Source organism: Narcine bancroftii, chromosome 2 (assembly GCF_036971445.1).
Source record: "Narcine bancroftii isolate sNarBan1 chromosome 2, sNarBan1.hap1, whole genome shotgun sequence".
Classification (NCBI taxonomy): Eukaryota; Metazoa; Chordata; class Chondrichthyes; order Torpediniformes; family Narcinidae; genus Narcine; species Narcine bancroftii.
In genome coordinates this window covers 11082254-11100189 of record NC_091470.1, presented here as the reverse complement: position 1 = coordinate 11100189, position 17936 = coordinate 11082254, and the positions used below count along the sequence as shown (strand labels likewise).

Below are 17936 nucleotides of genomic sequence, written 5' to 3'. Positions count from 1 at the left end.
AAATGTTGTTCATATTGTGTCAGGAATGTGTAAATAAGTAAATGTTATGTATATAGTATCAGGAATGTGTAAATGAGTAAATGGCGTGCATATTGTATCAGGAATGTGTAAATGAGTAAATGTTGTGCATATTGTATCAGGAATGTGTCAATGAGTAAATGTTATACATATTGTTTCAGGAATGTGTAAATAAGTAAATGTTGTGCATATTGTATCAGGAATGTGTAAATGAGTAAATGTTATGTATATTGTATCAGGAATCTGTAAATGAGTAAATGTTGTGCATATTGTATCGGGAATGTGTAAATGAGTAAATGTTGTGCATATTGTATCAGGAATGTGAAAATGTGTAAATGTTGTGTATATTGTATCAGGAATGTGTAAATGAGTAAATGTTGTACATATTGTATCAGGAATGTGAAAATGAGTAAATGTGTATATTGTATCAGGAATGTGTAAATGAGTAAATGTTGTGCATATTGTTTCAGGAATGTGTCAATGAGTAAATGTTGTGCATATTGTATCAGGAATGTGAAAATGAGTAAATGTTGTACATATTGTATCAGGAATGTGTAAATGAGTAAATGTTGTGCATATTGTATCAGGAATATGAAAATGAGTAAATGTTGTGTACATTGTATCAGGAATGTGTAAATGAGTAAATGTTGTGTATATTGTGTCAGGTATGTGAAAATGAGTAAATGTTGTGTATATTGTATCAGGTATGTGAAAATGAGTATATGTTGTGTATATTGTATCAGGAATGTGTAAATGAGGAAATGTTGTGCATATTGTATCAGGAATGTGTAAATGAGTAAATGTTGTGCATATTGTATCAGGAATGTGTCAATGAGTAAATGTTGTACATATTGTATCAAGAATGTGAAAATGAGTAAATGCTGTGCATATTGTATCAGGAATGTGTAAATGAGTAAATGTTGTGCATATTGTATCAGGAATGTGTCAATGAGTAAATGTTGTGCATATTGTATCAGGAATGTGTCAATGAGTAAATGTTGTGCATATTGTATCAGGAATGTGTCACTGAGTAAATGTACATATTGTATCAGGAATGTGTAAATGAGTAAATGTTGTGCATATTGTGTCAGGAATGTGTCAATGAGTAAATGTTGTGCATATTTTATCAGGAATGTGTCAATGAGTAAATGTTGAATCAGGAATGTGTAAATGAGTAAATGTTATGCATATTGTGTCAGGAATGTGTAAATGAGTAAATGTTGTGCATATTGTATCAGGAATGTGTAAATGAGTAAATGTTGTGCATATTGTATCAGGAATGTGTAAATTAGTAAATTTGCATTTTGTATCAGGAATGTGTAAATGAGTAAATGTTGTGCATATTGTATCAGGAATGTGTAAATGAGTAAATGTTGAACATATTGTATCGGGAATGTGTAAATGAGTAAATGTTGTACATATTGTATCAGGAATGTGTAAATGAGTAAATGTTGTGCCTGTTGTATCAGGAATGTGTAAATTAGTAAATGTTGTGTATATTGTATCAGGAATGTGTAAATGAGTAAATGTTGTGCATATTGTATCGGGAATGTGTAAATGAGTAAATGTTGTGCCTATTGTATCAGGAATGTGTAAATGAGTAAATGTTGTGCATATTGTATCAGGAATGTGAAAATGAGTAAATGTTGTGCATATTGTATAAGGAATGTTAAAATGAGTAAATGTTGTGTATATTGTATCAGGAATGTGTAAATGAGTAAATGTTGTGCATATTGTATCAGGAATGTGTCAATGAGTAAATCTTGTACATATTGTTTCAGGAATGTGTAAATAAGTAAATGTTGTGCATATTGTATCAGGAATGTGTAAATGAGTAAATGTTGTGTATATTGTATCAGGAATGTGTCAATGAGTAAATGTTGTACATATTGTTTCAGGAATGTGTAAATGAGTAAATGTTGTGCATATGGTATCAGGAATGTGAAAATGAGTAAATGTTGTGCATATTGTATCAGGAATGTGAAAATGAGTAAATGTTGTGTATATTGTATCAGGAATGTGTAAATGAGTAAATGTTGTGCATATTGTATCAGGAATGTGTCAATGAGTAAATCTTGTACATATTGTTTCAGGAATGTGTAAATAAGTAAATGTTGTGCATATTGTATCAGGAATGTGTAAATGAGTAAATGTTGTGCATATTGTATCAGGAATGTGTAAATGAGTAAATGTTGTGCATATTGTATCAGGAATGTGTAAATGAGTAAATGTTGTACATATTGTATCAGGAATGTGAAAATGAGTAAATGCTGTGCATATTGTATCAGGAATGTGTAAATGAGTAAATGTTGTGCATATTGTATCAGGAATGTGTCAATGAGTAAATGTTGTGCATATTGTATCAGGAATGTGTCAATGAGTAAATGTTGTGTATATTGTATCAAGAATGTGTCACTGAGTAAATGATGTGCATATTGTATCAGGAATGTGTAAAAGAGTAAATGTGCCTGTTGTATCAGGAATGTGTAAATGAGTAAATGTTGTGCATATTGTATCAGGAATGTGTGAATGAGTAAATGTTGTACATATAGTTTCAGGAATGTGTAAATAAGTAAATGTTGTGCATATTGTATCATGAATGTGTAAATGAGTAAATGTTGTGCATATTGTATCAGGAATGTGTAAATGAGTAAATGTTGTGCATATTGTATCGGGAATGTATAAATGAGTAAATGTTGTACATATTGTATCAGAAATGCGCAAATGAGTAAATGTTGTGCATATTGTATCAGGAATGTGTAAATGAGTAAATGTTGTACATATTGTATCGGGAATGTGTAAATAAGTAAATGTTGTGCATATTGTATCAGGAAAGTGTAAATGAGTAAATGTTGTATCAGGAATGTGTAAATGATTAAATGTTGTGCATATTGTATCAGGAATGTGTAAATGAGTAAATGTTGTGCATATTGTATCAGGAGTGTGTCAATGAGTAAATGTTGTACATATAGTTTCAGGAATGTGTAAATAAGTAAATGTTGTGCATATTGTATCAGGAAAGTGTAAATGAGTAAATGTTGTATCAGGAATGTGTAAATGATTAAATGTTGTGCATATTGTATCAGGAATGTGTAAATGAGTAAATGTTGTGCATATTGTATCAGGAATGTGTAAATGAGTAAATGTTGTGCATATTGTATCAGGAATGTGTAAATCAGTAAATGTTGTACATATTGTATCAGGAATGTGTAAATGAGTAAATGTTGTGCATTTTGTATCACGAATGTGTAAATGAGTAAATGTTGTGCATATTGTATCATGAATGTGTAAATGAGTAAATGTTGTGCATATTGTATCATGAATGTGTAAATGAGTAAATGTTGTGCATATTGTATCAGGAATGTGTAAATGAGTAAATGTTGTTCATATTGTATCGGGAATGTGTAAATGAGTAAATGTTGTACATATTGTATCAGAAATGTCTAAATGAGTAAATGTTGTGCATATTGTATCAGGAGTGTGTAAATGAGTAAATGTTGTGCCTAATGTATCAGGAATGTGTAAATGAATAAATGTTGTGTATATTGTATCAGGAATGTGTAAATGAGTAAATGTTGTACATATTGTATCAGGAATGTGTAATTGAGTAAATGTTATGCATATTGTATCAGGACTGTGTAAATGAGTAAATGTTGTGCATATTGTATCAGGAATGTGTAAATGAGTAAATGTTGTGCCTCATGTATAAGGAATGTGTAAATGAGTAAATGTTGTGCCTAATGTATCAGGAATGTGTAAATAAGTAAATGTTGTTCATATTGTGTCAGGAATGTGTAAATAAGTAAATGTTATGTATATTGTATCAGGAATGTGTAAATGAGTAAATGGTGTGCATATTGTATCAGGAATGTGTAAATGAGTAAATGTTTTGCATATTGTATCAGGAATGTGTCAATGAGTAAATGTTATACATATTGTTTCAGGAATGTGTAAATAAGTAAATGTTGTGCATATTGTATCTGGAATGTGTAAATGAGTAAATGTTATGTATATTGTATCAGGAATCTGTAAATGAGTAAATGTTGTGCATATTGTATCGGGAATGTGTAAATGAGTAAATGTTGTGCATATTGTATCAGGAATGTGAAAATTTGTAAATGTTGTGTATATTGTATCAGGAATGTGTAAATGAGTAAATGTTGTACATATTGTATCAGGAATGTGAAAATGAGTAAATGTGTATATTGTATCAGGAATGTGTAAATGAGTAAATGTTGTGCATATTGTTTCAGGAATGTGTCAATGAGTAAATGTTGTGCATATTGTATCAGGAATGTGTCACTGAGTAAATGTTGTGCATATTGTATCAGGAATGTGTAAATGAGTAAATGTTGTGCATATTGTGTCAGGAATGTGTCAATGAGTAAATGTTGTGCATATTGTATCAGGAATGTGTCAATGAGTAAATGTTGTGCATATTGTATCAGGAATGTGTCACTGAGTAAATGTTGTGCATATTGTATCAGGAATGTGTAAATGAGTAAATGTTGTGCATATTGTGTCAGGAATGTGTCAATGAGTAAATGTTGTGCATATTGTATCGGGAATGTGTAAATGAGTAAATGTTGTACATATTGTATCGGGAATGTGTAAATAAGTAAATGTTGTACATATTGTATCAGGAATGTGTAAATGAGTAAATGTTGTACATATTATATCAGGAATGTGTAAATAAGTAAATGTTGTGTATATTGTATCAGGAATGTGTAAATGAGTAAATGTTGTGCATATTGTATCGGGAATGTGTAAATGAGTAAATGTTGTGCCTATTGTATCAGGAATGTGTAAATCAGTAAATGTTGTGCATATTGTATCAGGAATGTGAAAATGAGTAAATGTTGTGCATATTGTATCAGGAATGTGAAAATGAGTAAATGTTGTGTATATTGTATCAGGAATGTGTAAATGAGTAAATGTTGTGCATATTGTATCAGGAATGTGTCAATGAGTAAATCTTGTACATATTGTTTCAGGAATGTGTAAATAAGTAAATGTTGTGCATATTGTATCAGGATTGTGTAAATGAGTAAATGTTGTGTATATTGTATCAGGAATGTGTCAATGAGTAAATGTTGTACATATTGTTTCAGGAAAGTGTAAATGAGTAAATGTAGTGCATATGGTATCAGGAATGTGAAAATGAGTAAATGTTGTGCATATTGTATCAGGAATGTGAAAATGAGTAAATGTTGTGTATATTGTATCAGGAATGTGTAAATGAGTAAATGTTGTGCATATTGTATCAGGAATGTGTCAATGAGTAAATCTTGTACATACTGTTTCAGGAATGTGTAAATAAGTAAATGTTGTGCATATTGTATCAGGAATGTGTAAATGAGTAAATGTTGTGCATATTGTATCAGGAATGTGTAAATGAGTAAATGTTGTGCATATTGTATCAGGAAAGTGTAAATGAGTAAATTTTGTATCAGGAATGTGTAAATGATTAAATGTTGTGCATATTGTATCAGGAATGTGTAAATTAGTAAATGTTGTGCATATTGTATCAGGAATGTCTAAATGAGTAAATGTTGTGCATATTGTATCAGGAGTGTGTAAATGAGTAAATGTTGTGCCTAATGTATCAGGAATGTGTAAATGAGTAAATGTTGTGTATATTGTATCAGGAATGTGTAAATGAGTAAATGTTGTACATATTGTATCAGGAATGTGTAATTGAGTAAATGTTATGCATATTGTATCAGGACTGTGTAAATGAGTAAATATTGTGCATATTGTATCAGGAATGTGTAAATGAGTAAATGTTGTGCCTCATGTATCAGGAATGTGTAAATGAGTAAATGTTGTGCCTAATGTATCAGGAATGTGTAAATAAGTAAATGTTGTTCATATTGTGTCAGGAATGTGTAAATAAGTAAATGTTATGTATATTGTATCAGGAATGTGTAAATGAGTAAATGTTGTGCATATTGTATCAGGAATGTGTAAATGAATAAATTTGCATTTTGTATCAGGAATGTGTAAATGAGTAAATGTTGTGCATATTGTATCAGGAATGTGTAAATGAGTAAATGTTGAACATATTGTATCGGGAATGTGTAAATGAGTAAATGTTGTACATATTGTATCAGGAATGTGTAAATGAGTAAATGTTGCGCCTGTTGTATCAGGAATGTGTAAATTAGTAAATGTTGTGTATATTGTATCAGGAATGTGTAAATGAGTAAATGTTGTGCATATTGTATCGGGAATGTGTAAATGAGTAAATGTTGTGCCTATTGTATCAGGAATGTGTAAATGAGTAAATGTTGTGCATATTGTATCAGGAATGTGAAAATGAGTAAATGTTGTGCATATTGTATAAGGCATGTTAAAATGAGTAAATGTTGTGTATATTGTATCAGGAATGTGTAAATGAGTAAATGTTGTGCATATTGTATCAGGAATGTGTCAATGAGTAAATCTTGTACATATTGTTTCAGGAATGTGTAAATAAGTAAATGTTGTGCATATTGTATCAGGAATGTGTAAATCAGTAAATGTTGTGCATATTGTATCAGGAATGTGAAAATGAGTAAATGTTGTGCATATTGTATCAGGAATGTGAAAATGAGTAAATGTTGTGTATATTGTATCAGGAATGTGTAAATGAGTAAATGTTGTGCATATTGTATCAGGAATGTGTCAATGAGTAAATCTTGTACATATTGTTTCAGGAATGTGTAAATAAGTAAATGTTGTGCATATTGTATCAGGATTGTGTAAATGAGTAAATGTTGTGTATATTGTATCAGGAATGTGTCAATGAGTAAATGTTGTGCATATTGTATCAGGAATGTGTAAATGAGTAAATGTTGTGCATATTGTATCAGGAAAGTGTAAATGAGTAAATTTTGTATCAGGAATGTGTAAATGATTAAATGTTGTGCATATTGTATCAGGAATGTGTAAATTAGTAAATGTTGTGCATATTGTATCAGGAATGTCTAAATGAGTAAATGTTGTGCATATTGTATCAGGAGTGTGTAAATGAGTAAATGTTGTGCCTAATGTATCAGGAATGTGTAAATGAGTAAATGTTGTGTATATTGTATCAGGAATGTGTAAATGAGTAAATGTTGTACATATTGTATCAGGAATGTGTAATTGAGTAAATGTTATGCATATTGTATCAGGACTGTGTAAATGAGTAAATATTGTGCATATTGTATCAGGAATGTGTAAATGAGTAAATGTTGTGCCTCATGTATCAGGAATGTGTAAATGAGTAAATGTTGTGCCTAATGTATCAGGAATGTGTAAATAAGTAAATGTTGTTCATATTGTGTCAGGAATGTGTAAATAAGTAAATGTTATGTATATTGTATCAGGAATGTGTAAATGAGTAAATGTTGTGCATATTGTATCAGGAATGTGTAAATGAATAAATTTGCATTTTGTATCAGGAATGTGTAAATGAGTAAATGTTGTGCATATTGTATCAGGAATGTGTAAATGAGTAAATGTTGAACATATTGTATCGGGAATGTGTAAATGAGTAAATGTTGTACATATTGTATCAGGAATGTGTAAATGAGTAAATGTTGCGCCTGTTGTATCAGGAATGTGTAAATTAGTAAATGTTGTGTATATTGTATCAGGAATGTGTAAATGAGTAAATGTTGTGCATATTGTATCGGGAATGTGTAAATGAGTAAATGTTGTGCCTATTGTATCAGGAATGTGTAAATGAGTAAATGTTGTGCATATTGTATCAGGAATGTGAAAATGAGTAAATGTTGTGCATATTGTATAAGGCATGTTAAAATGAGTAAATGTTGTGTATATTGTATCAGGAATGTGTAAATGAGTAAATGTTGTGCATATTGTATCAGGAATGTGTCAATGAGTAAATCTTGTACATATTGTTTCAGGAATGTGTAAATAAGTAAATGTTGTGCATATTGTATCAGGAATGTGTAAATGAGTAAATGTTGTGTATATTGTATCAGGAATGTGTCAATGAGTAAATGTTGTACATATTGTTTCAGGAATGTGTAAATGAGTAAATGTTGTGCATATGGTATCAGGAATGTGAAAATGAGTAAATGTTGTGCATATTGTATCAGGAATGTGAAAATGAGTAAATGTTGTGTATATTGTATCAGGAATGTGTAAATGAGTAAATGTTGTGCATATTGTATCAGGAATGTGTCAATGAGTAAATCTTGTACATATTGTTTCAGGAATGTGTAAATAAGTAAATGTTGTGCATATTGTATCAGGAATGTGTAAATGAGTAAATGTTGTGCATATTGTATCAGGAATGTGTAAATGAGTAAATGTTGTGCATATTGTATCAGGAATGTGTAAATGAGTAAATGTTGTACATATTGTATCAGGAATGTGAAAATGAGTAAATGCTGTGCATATTGTATCAGGAATGTGTAAATGAGTAAATGTTGTGCATATTGTATCAGGAATGTGTCAATGAGTAAATGTTGTGCATATTGTATCAGGAATGTGTCAATGAGTAAATGTTGTGTATATTGTATCAAGAATGTGTCACTGAGTAAATGATGTGCATATTGTATCAGGAATGTGTAAAAGAGTAAATGTGCCTGTTGTATCAGGAATGTGTAAATGAGTAAATGTTGTGCATATTGTATCAGGAATGTGTGAATGAGTAAATGTTGTACATATAGTTTCAGGAATGTGTAAATAAGTAAATGTTGTGCATATTGTATCAGGAAAGTGTAAATGAGTAAATGTTGTATCAGGAATGTGTAAATGATTAAATGTTGTGCATATTGTATCAGGAATGTGTAAATGAGTAAATGTTGTGCATATTGTATCAGGAATGTGTAAATGAGTAAATGTTGTGCATATTGTATCAGGAATGTGTAAATCAGTAAATGTTGTACATATTGTATCAGGAATGTGTAAATGAGTAAATGTTGTGCATTTTGTATCAGGAATGTGTAAATGAGTAAATGTTGTGCATATTGTATCATGAATGTGTAAATGAGTAAATGTTGTGCATATTGTATCAGGAATGTGTAAATGAGTAAATGTTGTGCATATTGTATCGGGAATGTATAAATGAGTAAATGTTGTACATATTGTATCAGAAATGCGCAAATGAGTAAATGTTGTGCATATTGTATCAGGAATGTGTAAATGAGTAAATGTTGTACATATTGTATCGGGAATGTGTAAATAAGTAAATGTTGTGCATATTGTATCAGGAAAGTGTAAATGAGTAAATGTTGTATCAGGAATGTGTAAATGATTAAATGTTGTGCATATTGTATCAGGAATGTGTAAATGAGTAAATGTTGTGCATATTGTATCAGGAATGTCTAAATGAGTAAATGTTGTGCATATTGTATCAGGAGTGTGTAAATGAGTAAATGTTGTGCCTAATGTATCAGGAATGTGTAAATGAGTAAATGTTGTGTATATTGTATCAGGAATGTGTAAATGAGTAAATGTTGTACATATTGTATCAGGAATGTGTAATTGAGTAAATGTTATGCATATTGTATCAGGACTGTGTAAATGAGTAAATGTTGTGCATATTGTATCAGGAATGTGTAAATGAGTAAATGTTGTGCCTCATGTATCAGGAATGTGTAAATGAGTAAATGTTGTGCCTAATGTATCAGGAATGTGTAAATAAGTAAATGTTGTTCATATTGTGTCAGGAATGTGTAAATAAGTAAATGTTATGTATATAGTATCAGGAATGTGTAAATGAGTAAATGGCGTGCATATTGTATCAGGAATGTGTAAATGAGTAAATGTTGTGCATATTGTATCAGGAATGTGTCAATGAGTAAATGTTATACATATTGTTTCAGGAATGTGTAAATAAGTAAATGTTGTGCATATTGTATCAGGAATGTGTAAATGAGTAAATGTTATGTATATTGTATCAGGAATCTGTAAATGAGTAAATGTTGTGCATATTGTATCGGGAATGTGTAAATGAGTAAATGTTGTGCATATTGTATCAGGAATGTGAAAATGTGTAAATGTTGTGTATATTGTATCAGGAATGTGTAAATGAGTAAATGTTGTACATATTGTATCAGGAATGTGAAAATGAGTAAATGTGTATATTGTATCAGGAATGTGTAAATGAGTAAATGTTGTGCATATTGTTTCAGGAATGTGTCAATGAGTAAATGTTGTGCATATTGTATCAGGAATGTGAAAATGAGTAAATGTTGTACATATTGTATCAGGAATGTGTAAATGAGTAAATGTTGTGCATATTGTATCAGGAATATGAAAATGAGTAAATGTTGTGTACATTGTATCAGGAATGTGTAAATGAGTAAATGTTGTGTATATTGTGTCAGGTATGTGAAAATGAGTAAATGTTGTGTATATTGTATCAGGTATGTGAAAATGAGTATATGTTGTGTATATTGTATCAGGAATGTGTAAATGAGGAAATGTTGTGCATATTGTATCAGGAATGTGTAAATGAGTAAATGTTGTGCATATTGTATCAGGAATGTGTCAATGAGTAAATGTTGTACATATTGTATCAAGAATGTGAAAATGAGTAAATGCTGTGCATATTGTATCAGGAATGTGTAAATGAGTAAATGTTGTGCATATTGTATCAGGAATGTGTCAATGAGTAAATGTTGTGCATATTGTATCAGGAATGTGTCAATGAGTAAATGTTGTGCATATTGTATCAGGAATGTGTCACTGAGTAAATGTACATATTGTATCAGGAATGTGTAAATGAGTAAATGTTGTGCATATTGTGTCAGGAATGTGTCAATGAGTAAATGTTGTGCATATTTTATCAGGAATGTGTCAATGAGTAAATGTTGAATCAGGAATGTGTAAATGAGTAAATGTTATGCATATTGTGTCAGGAATGTGTAAATGAGTAAATGTTGTGCATATTGTATCAGGAATGTGTAAATGAGTAAATGTTGTGCATATTGTATCAGGAATGTGTAAATTAGTAAATTTGCATTTTGTATCAGGAATGTGTAAATGAGTAAATGTTGTGCATATTGTATCAGGAATGTGTAAATGAGTAAATGTTGAACATATTGTATCGGGAATGTGTAAATGAGTAAATGTTGTACATATTGTATCAGGAATGTGTAAATGAGTAAATGTTGTGCCTGTTGTATCAGGAATGTGTAAATTAGTAAATGTTGTGTATATTGTATCAGGAATGTGTAAATGAGTAAATGTTGTGCATATTGTATCGGGAATGTGTAAATGAGTAAATGTTGTGCCTATTGTATCAGGAATGTGTAAATGAGTAAATGTTGTGCATATTGTATCAGGAATGTGAAAATGAGTAAATGTTGTGCATATTGTATAAGGAATGTTAAAATGAGTAAATGTTGTGTATATTGTATCAGGAATGTGTAAATGAGTAAATGTTGTGCATATTGTATCAGGAATGTGTCAATGAGTAAATCTTGTACATATTGTTTCAGGAATGTGTAAATAAGTAAATGTTGTGCATATTGTATCAGGAATGTGTAAATGAGTAAATGTTGTGTATATTGTATCAGGAATGTGTCAATGAGTAAATGTTGTACATATTGTTTCAGGAATGTGTAAATGAGTAAATGTTGTGCATATGGTATCAGGAATGTGAAAATGAGTAAATGTTGTGCATATTGTATCAGGAATGTGAAAATGAGTAAATGTTGTGTATATTGTATCAGGAATGTGTAAATGAGTAAATGTTGTGCATATTGTATCAGGAATGTGTCAATGAGTAAATCTTGTACATATTGTTTCAGGAATGTGTAAATAAGTAAATGTTGTGCATATTGTATCAGGAATGTGTAAATGAGTAAATGTTGTGCATATTGTATCAGGAATGTGTAAATGAGTAAATGTTGTGCATATTGTATCAGGAATGTGTAAATGAGTAAATGTTGTACATATTGTATCAGGAATGTGAAAATGAGTAAATGCTGTGCATATTGTATCAGGAATGTGTAAATGAGTAAATGTTGTGCATATTGTATCAGGAATGTGTCAATGAGTAAATGTTGTGCATATTGTATCAGGAATGTGTCAATGAGTAAATGTTGTGTATATTGTATCAAGAATGTGTCACTGAGTAAATGATGTGCATATTGTATCAGGAATGTGTAAAAGAGTAAATGTGCCTGTTGTATCAGGAATGTGTAAATGAGTAAATGTTGTGCATATTGTATCAGGAATGTGTGAATGAGTAAATGTTGTACATATAGTTTCAGGAATGTGTAAATAAGTAAATGTTGTGCATATTGTATCATGAATGTGTAAATGAGTAAATGTTGTGCATATTGTATCAGGAATGTGTAAATGAGTAAATGTTGTGCATATTGTATCGGGAATGTATAAATGAGTAAATGTTGTACATATTGTATCAGAAATGCGCAAATGAGTAAATGTTGTGCATATTGTATCAGGAATGTGTAAATGAGTAAATGTTGTACATATTGTATCGGGAATGTGTAAATAAGTAAATGTTGTGCATATTGTATCAGGAAAGTGTAAATGAGTAAATGTTGTATCAGGAATGTGTAAATGATTAAATGTTGTGCATATTGTATCAAGAATGTGTAAATGAGTAAATGTTGTGCATATTGTATCAGGAGTGTGTCAATGAGTAAATGTTGTACATATAGTTTCAGGAATGTGTAAATAAGTAAATGTTGTGCATATTGTATCAGGAAAGTGTAAATGAGTAAATGTTGTATCAGGAATGTGTAAATGATTAAATGTTGTGCATATTGTATCAGGAATGTGTAAATGAGTAAATGTTGTGCATATTGTATCAGGAATGTGTAAATGAGTAAATGTTGTGCATATTGTATCAGGAATGTGTAAATCAGTAAATGTTGTACATATTGTATCAGGAATGTGTAAATGAGTAAATGTTGTGCATTTTGTATCACGAATGTGTAAATGAGTAAATGTTGTGCATATTGTATCATGAATGTGTAAATGAGTAAATGTTGTGCATATTGTATCAGGAATGTGTAAATGAGTAAATGTTGTTCATATTGTATCGGGAATGTGTAAATGAGTAAATGTTGTACATATTGTATCAGAAATGCGCAAATGAGTAAATGTTGTGCATATTGTATCAGGAATGTGTAAATGAGTAAATGTTGTACATATTGTATCGGGAATGTGTAAATAAGTAAATGTTGTGCATATTGTATCAGGAAAGTGTAAATGAGTAAATGTTGTATCAGGAATGTGTAAATGATTAAATGTTGTGCATATTCTATCAGGAATGTGTTAATGAGTAAATGTTGTGCATATTGTATCAGGAATGTGTAAATGAGTAAATGTTGTGCATATTTTATCAGGAATGTGTAAATGAGTAAATGTTGTGCATATTTTATCAGGAATGTGTAAATGAGTAAATGTTGTGCATATTGTATCAGGAAAGTGTAAATGAGTAAATGTTGTATCAGGAATGTGTAAATGATTAAATGTTGTGCATATTCTATCAGGAATGTGTTAATGAGTAAATGTTGTGCATATTGTATCAGGAATGTGTAAATGAGTAAATGTTGTGCATATTTTATCAGGAATGTGTAAATGAGTAAATGTTGTGCATATTGTATCAGGAATGTGTAATTCAGTAAATGTTGTACATATTGTATCAGGAATGTGTAAATGAGTAAATGTTGTGCATTTTGTATCAGGAATGTGTAAATGAGTAAATGTTGTGCATATTGTATCATGAATGTGTAAATGAGTAAATGTTGTGCATATTGTATCAGGAATGTGTAAATGAGTAAATGTTGTTCATATTGTATCAGGAATGTGTAAATGAGTAAATGTTGTGCATATTGTATAAGGAATGTGTAAATTAGTAAATGTTGTGCATATTGTACCAGGAATGTGTAAATGAGTAAATGTTGTGCATATTGTATCAGGAATGTGTAAATGAGTAAATGTTGTATCAGGAATGTATAAATGATTAAATGTTGTGCATATTGTATCAGCAATGTGTAAATGAGTAAATGTTGTGCATATTGTACCAGGAATGTGGAAATGAGTAAGTGTTGTGCATATTGTATCAGGATTGTGTAAATGAGTAAATGTTGTGGATCAGGAATGTGTAAATGAGTAAATGTTGTGCATATTGTATCAGGAATGTGTAAATGAGTAAATGTTGTGCATATTGTATCAGGAATGTGTAAATCAGTAAATGTTGTACATATTGTATCAGGAATGTGTAAATGAGTAAATGTTGTGCATTTTGTATCAGGAATGTGTAAATGAGTAAATGTTGTGCATATTGTATCATGAATGTGTAAATGAGTAAATGTTGTGCATATTGTATCAGGAATGTGTAAATGAGTAAATGTTGTGCATATTGTATCGGGAATGTGTAAATGAGTAAATGTTGTACATATTGTATCAGAAATGCGCAAATGAGTAAATGTTGTGCATATTGTATCAGGAATGTGTAAATGAGTAAATGTTGTACATATTGTATCGGGAATGTGTAAATAAGTAAATGTTGTGCATATTGTATCAGGAAAGTGTAAATGAGTAAATGTTGTATCAGGAATGTGTAAATGATTAAATGTTGTGCATATTGTATCAGGAATGTGTAAATGAGTAAATGTTGTGCATATTGTATCAGGAATGTCTAAATGAGTAAATGTTGTGCATATTGTATCAGGAGTGTGTAAATGAGTAAATGTTGTGCCTAATGTATCAGGAATGTGTAAATGAGTAAATGTTGTGTATATTGTATCAGGAATGTGTAAATGAGTAAATGTTGTACATATTGTATCAGGAATGTGTAATTGAGTAAATGTTATGCATATTGTATCAGGACTGTGTAAATGAGTAAATGTTGTGCATATTGTATCAGGAATGTGTAAATGAGTAAATGTTGTGCCTCATGTATCAGGAATGTGTAAATGAGTAAATGTTGTGCCTAATGTATCAGGAATGTGTAAATAAGTAAATGTTGTTCATATTGTGTCAGGAATGTGTAAATAAGTAAATGTTATGTATATTGTATCAGGAATGTGTAAATGAGTAAATGGTGTGCATATTGTATCAGGAATGTGTAAATGAGTAAATGTTGTGCATATTGTATCAGGAATGTGTCAATGAGTAAATGTTATACATATTGTTTCAGGAATGTGTAAATAAGTAAATGTTGTGCATATTGTATCAGGAATGTGTAAATGAGTAAATGTTATGTATATTGTATCAGGAATCTGTAAATGAGTAAATGTTGTGCATATTGTATCGGGAATGTGAAAATGAGTAAATGTTGTGTACATTGTATCAGGAATGTGTAAATGAGTAAATGTTGTGTATATTGTGTCAGGTATGTGAAAATGAGTAAATGTTGTGTATATTGTATCAGGTATGTGAAAATGAGTATATGTTGTGTATATTGTATCAGGAATGTGTAAATGAGGAAATGTTGTGCATATTGTATCAGGAATGTGTAAATGAGTAAATGTTGTGCATATTGTATCAGGAATGTGTCAATGAGTAAATGTTGTACATATTGTATCAAGAATGTGAAAATGAGTAAATGCTGTGCATATTGTATCAGGAATGTGTAAATGAGTAAATGTTGTGCATATTGTATCAGGAATGTGTCAATGAGTAAATGTTGTGCATATTGTATCAGGAATGTGTCAATGAGTAAATGTTGTGCATATTGTATCAGGAATGTGTCACTGAGTAAATGTACATATTGTATCAGGAATGTGTAAATGAGTAAATGTTGTGCATATTGTGTCAGGAATGTGTCAATGAGTAAATGTTGTGCATATTTTATCAGGAATGTGTCAATGAGTAAATGTTGAATCAGGAATGTGTAAATGAGTAAATGTTATGCATATTGTGTCAGGAATGTGTAAATGAGTAAATGTTGTGCATATTGTATCAGGAATGTGTAAATGAGTAAATGTTGTGCATATTGTATCAGGAATGTGTAAATTAGTAAATTTGCATTTTGTATCAGGAATGTGTAAATGAGTAAATGTTGTGCATATTGTATCAGGAATGTGTAAATGAGTAAATGTTGAACATATTGTATCGGGAATGTGTAAATGAGTAAATGTTGTACATATTGTATCAGGAATGTGTAAATGAGTAAATGTTGTGCCTGTTGTATCAGGAATGTGTAAATTAGTAAATGTTGTGTATATTGTATCAGGAATGTGTAAATGAGTAAATGTTGTGCATATTGTATCGGGAATGTGTAAATGAGTAAATGTTGTGCCTATTGTATCAGGAATGTGTAAATGAGTAAATGTTGTGCATATTGTATCAGGAATGTGAAAATGAGTAAATGTTGTGCATATTGTATAAGGAATGTTAAAATGAGTAAATGTTGTGTATATTGTATCAGGAATGTGTAAATGAGTAAATGTTGTGCATATTGTATCAGGAATGTGTCAATGAGTAAATCTTGTACATATTGTTTCAGGAATGTGTAAATAAGTAAATGTTGTGCATATTGTATCAGGAATGTGTAAATGAGTAAATGTTGTGTATATTGTATCAGGAATGTGTCAATGAGTAAATGTTGTACATATTGTTTCAGGAATGTGTAAATGAGTAAATGTTGTGCATATGGTATCAGGAATGTGAAAATGAGTAAATGTTGTGCATATTGTATCAGGAATGTGAAAATGAGTAAATGTTGTGTATATTGTATCAGGAATGTGTAAATGAGTAAATGTTGTGCATATTGTATCAGGAATGTGTCAATGAGTAAATCTTGTACATATTGTTTCAGGAATGTGTAAATAAGTAAATGTTGTGCATATTGTATCAGGAATGTGTAAATGAGTAAATGTTGTGCATATTGTATCAGGAATGTGTAAATGAGTAAATGTTGTGCATATTGTATCAGGAATGTGTAAATGAGTAAATGTTGTACATATTGTATCAGGAATGTGAAAATGAGTAAATGCTGTGCATATTGTATCAGGAATGTGTAAATGAGTAAATGTTGTGCATATTGTATCAGGAATGTGTCAATGAGTAAATGTTGTGCATATTGTATCAGGAATGTGTCAATGAGTAAATGTTGTGTATATTGTATCAAGAATGTGTCACTGAGTAAATGATGTGCATATTGTATCAGGAATGTGTAAAAGAGTAAATGTGCCTGTTGTATCAGGAATGTGTAAATGAGTAAATGTTGTGCATATTGTATCAGGAATGTGTGAATGAGTAAATGTTGTACATATAGTTTCAGGAATGTGTAAATAAGTAAATGTTGTGCATATTGTATCATGAATGTGTAAATGAGTAAATGTTGTGCATATTGTATCAGGAATGTGTAAATGAGTAAATGTTGTGCATATTGTATCGGGAATGTATAAATGAGTAAATGTTGTACATATTGTATCAGAAATGCGCAAATGAGTAAATGTTGTGCATATTGTATCAGGAATGTGTAAATGAGTAAATGTTGTACATATTGTATCGGGAATGTGTAAATAAGTAAATGTTGTGCATATTGTATCAGGAAAGTGTAAATGAGTAAATGTTGTATCAGGAATGTGTAAATGATTAAATGTTGTGCATATTGTATCAGGAATGTGTAAATGAGTAAATGTTGTGCATATTGTATCAGGAGTGTGTCAATGAGTAAATGTTGTACATATAGTTTCAGGAATGTGTAAATAAGTAAATGTTGTGCATATTGTATCAGGAAAGTGTAAATGAGTAAATGTTGTATCAGGAATGTGTAAATGATTAAATGTTGTGCATATTGTATCAGGAATGTGTAAATGAGTAAATGTTGTGCATATTGTATCAGGAATGTGTAAATGAGTAAATGTTGTGCATATTGTATCAGGAATGTGTAAATCAGTAAATGTTGTACATATTGTATCAGGAATGTGTAAATGAGTAAATGTTGTGCATTTTGTATCACGAATGTGTAAATGAGTAAATGT

At 30.3% G+C, this 17936-nt stretch overlaps 1 protein-coding gene across 7 annotated transcripts in view; it reads right to left on the bottom strand.

The window, feature by feature from the left end:
* Positions 1–17936, bottom strand: part of ttll5 (tubulin tyrosine ligase-like family, member 5) — a 1011501-nt gene that overhangs the window by 588175 nt on the left and 405390 nt on the right. The window lies entirely within an intron of this gene.